This window comes from Microtus ochrogaster, linkage group LG5 (genome assembly GCF_000317375.1).
Source record: "Microtus ochrogaster isolate Prairie Vole_2 linkage group LG5, MicOch1.0, whole genome shotgun sequence".
NCBI lineage: Eukaryota > Metazoa > Chordata > Mammalia > Rodentia > Cricetidae > Microtus > Microtus ochrogaster.
The window spans coordinates 41,422,696-41,427,887 of NC_022031.1; the positions used below are offsets into that span (position 1 = coordinate 41,422,696).

Sequence of the window (5,192 nt, forward strand, 5' to 3'; positions counted from 1 at the left end):
TTTAGTTTTTCGAGACAGGGTTTCTCTGTAGCTTTGGAGCCTGTCCTGGCACTAGCTCTTGTAGATCAGGCTGGCCTCGAACTCACACAGATCCGCCTGTTTCTGCCTCCCGAGTGCTGGGATTAAAGGCGTGCGCCACCACCGCCCGGCTCGTGTCTGTCTTTTTATGCTTTGCACTTGTTCATAAGGGAATGACCACCTGATGGAGGCCGAATCCCACATCCTTCTGGCAGTGGGAGAAATACAGCGTTTGGAGGAGTGGGAGGAAAAGGAAGATGGAGCTAGTCCCTTGGCCAGACATTAGTGGCCAACACAGAAGGAACGGAATTGACAGGGATGGAGCTGGAATGAGAAAGGCCAAAAAAGCTGCGCCCTGAGGAGGCATGTGGAGGCTTGAACACACATAGAAACAAACTAAGCCGGAGCTGAGAGCGGTGTCCAATTTAAAGGCAGAAGAAGCAGACCCCTTCTGGAAATGAGCGTGAGAGGAGGCGAAGATTCTGGGTTCCCGGATGGATGGCTCCGTGGGCGAGGGGTTCAGGAATGAGGTCAAGGCTGGAAACAGCTTGAGGTCCACAGGTGTGAGGGCTGGAGTCAGGGCTGTGACTGAGATCTCCCAGAGAGTTATGAGCAGTCAAAGGCAGGAGGAGAGACGCTTGCCTTCAGGGGGCGAGCGGAGGAAGAAGTGGGGGAGACTGCATCGCTTCCCTCAGAAATGCTGGCAGGGGCTGAGAAGCGTGAGTCAGGCACTCCCAGCCCCAACAGCCCAGGGTCCATGCATCTCAGCAGCCGGGACTTTCTCCTCAAGGAGCTTGCATCATCGACCTGAGAAGATGATTGTGAAATCCGCATCAGGTTGCGTACCTCTGGCAGCGTCTTAGGGACAATGGGCACCAAAGACTCACAACATCTTGGTGTTGGAGTCCCCTTCGCCTCCACAACATTGCTGTCAAGTAGTTATCCCGCACCGCAGGCAGGGAGCTCACAACTTCCCACGGCAGCCCACTTCAACCCCGGACACGCGGGGATCTAAGAAAACCAATCTCAGCCACATGGGAAGTCAAAGGGAGCGATAAAGTTGTTTCTGCTCCCACTTCCCTGGGTGTTACAGTGCCCGGCTTACCCCCCCCCCCAAAGCTGCGAGAATTGCATCACCGTTTGCACACGGCCCCGGAATACGCTCAACCTAGCAGGCATTCCTCTGGCTCCTTCCAGCAGAGCCTACACTGCTTGGAGCCCCGCCAGGGTCTCAGGGCTGAAGCGGTGCGTGCTCCGGCGCAGACCCACTAGGTTGGACACGTGGGAGGGATGAGCGACCGCGGATGAGAACAGACCCGCTGCAAGCCGCTTCAAGCTTCCCTCCCTCCGCGCTACCCGCACCCAGCCCTGCGCTGGGCTCTGAGAAAGCTGGGCGGATCTGATTTCCAAACCGCCCCTCGGGGCAAGGGATGCTTTGAGAGACAGGCTTGCAAGAAGGAAATGTGGGTCTCTTTCCTTGTAGCTTCACCTTTAGAAATTGGCAAGGCGTTTTTTCAAAGTAATACCATTAAGCGGTTTTTTTGGTTTCGTTTTCAATAAAATTGCATTAGAAGCTTCTACTGGCCAGAGCCTGTGACCCTTGACCTACTTTGAATCCCTCCCAGTCGGGTCCTCAGAAGCTGTGGGAAGCCGCCTCTTAACTGAATACATTTCTCAGCCAGATGCTGGGTCAGGGGTGACCAGCGGGTCTCCACAATTCATATTCTCCCCTTAAAATTATTTTTCCTTTTTATTTTGTGTGTTTGAGTGTCTTGTCTCCATTTTGTATATTATCCACATGAGTGCAGTGCCCCCAAAAGCCAGAAGATGTGTAAGATCCCCTGCAACTTGAGTTGTAGACAGTTGTGACCCACCGTATAGATGCAAGGACTCGAACTCAGGTCCCCTGGAGGTGCGACTGGTGCTCTTAATCACTTAAACCCCATATTCTTCACCTTTTGGAAGGGATGCATATGTATTTGCGTGTTTATGTGTGTGTGCAAGACACACTCATACACACACAATAAATCTTTTTCAGTAATAACAAGAAGACAGCAATGATAACGACAGTGACACTAGGAAAGGAAAAAAGAAGCCCAGCAGGAAAACTCTCCGGTCTCCCTTGTGTTCCTAGACTGTATCTGCCACGACTTTACTAGTTCTCTCAGATCCAGCCCCCCCCCCCCCCACACCTCCAAGCCCATGGACAGTCGTACTGCACGCCACACACAGGCTCTGCCCTGCCAACCTGCTGGCCGGACCTTCCTGCTGTGCACCCACGTAACAGCTCAGCAGGGCACTCATTCAGTAGACAGAGCCAGTCTTGGGTTTCAAAGTGGGCTTTTATTGCTGACTCGATTGACCAGGCTCAGGGCTCCTGTGCAGACAGCCGGCAAAAGCCAACCCTGGGGACGCCTGGAGAGCAACCTCAGCAGTCACGTGATAGGTGAGCGCTCTACCATGCAAGTACACAGTGGACCAGTAGATGGCGACGACGAGCGAGTGGCTCCTATAAACTGAGCCCTTCCGATCAGATAGGATGGACCGGATGGCTTTGGCCATTTCTGGAACAAGGAGTGCGGGCGACCAGCAGCACCGTGGACTGGGTGCCTTCTACTCCCAGGAGACACAAGACTATGTCCAAAGGTCTGGAAGAGCAGGAGACAGCGGCCACTCTCAGGAACAAGGCCTAAGCTACCTGCTTGAACAGGTACAGGTGCGATGCGGGTGGGTTTGGGTTCCTGACGCAAGGGGTGACGCGGCAGGAAAGGCCATGCCCTTTATCATAAATACCGCACTTCATAAGGCAAGGGAGGAAGGACATAGAGCGGTGAATTTAAACACAGAAATCTAACTCGTTCGTTTACACCCAGCCAGGTCAGACCCACTCCAAGCGGGATAGAGGACATTTCCTCATGTTCCACATTTAAAAATAATGTGTGCTCCTGGTCAGAAAAAATTCACACTAGACTGAAGAGAATAGAGCAAACAGCGCCTTTCCCAGTGAGTTCCAGAGAACCCTCTGCAGAGAGACACCATTGATGGGATGTGACTCTGGGGCACAGCATCTGCCTAGCAGGCTGGGAACACTGACCCACAGCACCAAGAAGCAATCTTCACCAACGCGTGTGTCCACTCTTCTAGAAACACTACACACATAAAAGCATGGGTTTGTATAACCTCATTTGCACACACGGATGGGAAATACAAAAAGAAGATACAATTCATCTTTTACTCCACCCATTTTCCGTCATAGAGACCCTTTTAAATTACAAAGAGCATTTTAGTATTCATGTGGCAACATGAAAATTTCATTCACAAATAACTTTTCTGGAACTCAAACACTGTTCAGAGAACCAACACTCTAGGTCAGCGGCTCCAATGTTTCCAAAAAGGACCAGTTAAGAAATGTTTCCAGCTCTGTGCGTCCATGTGTCACGAGTGTCTTCTTAGTTTTTGTTGGTTGACTAGTTTTTATTATACTCTTTGTCTGACAATGTCAAGACCAATCTTAGCAGCAGTCAGAAAAAGAACAGGGGGGAGGGGGCAGTGAGATGGTTCAGTGGCTAAGGGAGCTTGCTGGCAGGCTTGGTGATCTGAGTTCAATCCCCAGGATCCACTTACCTCTGCAGGTACGGCTCTGCACAGGTACACGTGTACACACACACACACACACACACACACACACACACGTGAATAAAAAAAAAGTGTATAAAAGAGAGTTGGCTTTGGGCCACAGTAGTCTGCGGACAGGCTGCAAGCTAGCTCCCACGCACACAATCTGAAATATTGTTAAAATACCAAATGAGGAAAAATATTTAAACTTGCTGTGTGAATTCTGAAGTCCAGTGTAAACAATTATTACACATCTTATTTATTACGTAGCAGCTGTGTATTTGAGTAGTGAAGGTATGTGCCACAGAACACATGTGAAGGTATGTGCCACAGAACACGTGTGAAGGTATGTGCCACAGAACACGTGTGAAGGTATGTGCCACAGAACACGTGTGAAGGTCAGAAAACATCATGGTCAGTTCTCTCCTTCCACCACATGGGTCCTAGAGGCCAAGCTCAAGGTCCTACCTGCAGAGGCATCTCACCAGCCCTAGGTGTCATTCTTAAAAATAATAATGTTGGGGGCTGGAGAGATGGCTCAGTGGTTAAGAGCATTGCCTGCTCTTCCAAAGGTCCTGAGTTCAATTCCCGGCAACCACATGGTGGCTCACAACCATCTGTAATGAGATCTGGTGCCCTCTTCTGACCTGCAGGCCTACACGGAGGTAGAATATTGTGTACATAATAAATAAATTTAAAAAAAATAATAATAATGTTGAAGCTGGGCGGTGGCGCACGCCTTTAATCCCAGCACTCTGGAGGCAGAGGCAGGCGGATCTCTGGGAGTTCAAGGCCAGCCTGGTCTACAAGAGCTAGTTCCGGGACAGGCACCAAAGCTACAGAGAAACCCTGTCTCGAAAAACCAAAAAAAAAAAATAATAATAATAATAATGTTGAATATGGTACTCTAAGCCTGGTCAAAAGCCAAGGCTAAGGAGGTCCCAGGCCACTGGAGCATACACTACTGTTTTGCTAAATGGCCATGCTGTCAAAACACCTGAATATTTAAGTTTGTAAGACTATTCTTTGAGGGATCATTTCTATAGTCACTAGGTCATTTCTGTAGTTCGTCACTAGAGCAGTTTCTCTGACTGGTTAGAGCACTCAAGACAAGGACAACAAGACATAGCGCTCCCCACTGAGTGTGAAGGCAGCCGCTCCAGGCGCTGCTCTGTTGCACCTCCTCCTCTTCCTTTGGGAGAGGGAGAGAATGCAGTCTGGGTGGAGGAAGAAAAGGTGCTTATGCTTGTAGCCACAGACCAGTGCTGTTCCCAACCTTCTATATGCCAGGGTACAGAGCATAAGAGATTATAGAGGGCTCAGCCCAAGAGGAACGAACATCTGTAGCACACCAACCCTTCCAAAGTTCCTGGACCATTACAAAAGAGAGGATGTAAAGAGCCTAGGAGCTAGGATGAGGATGACAGCAGGGCAGCTGCACATATGAACTCAGTGTTTTGACAGCACACACGAGACTTGTGCAAGCCCCAGTCACCATCCCAGCATGGAGATGACAGTTAGCATCAAATCCTGTCCCCAGAAATGGAGCTATTGGCAAC

The 5,192-nt window shown here is 50.1% G+C and overlaps 1 non-coding gene across 1 annotated transcript; it reads left to right on the forward strand.

Annotated features, from left to right (window-relative positions):
* Positions 1–4,648: 4,648 nt before the first annotated feature.
* LOC113457764 lies at positions 4,649–4,859 on the forward strand. Its single transcript, XR_003378261.1, has one exon. It is a non-coding gene; the product is annotated as a small nucleolar RNA U3 (small nucleolar RNA).
* The last annotated feature ends 333 nt before the right edge of the window (positions 4,860–5,192 follow it).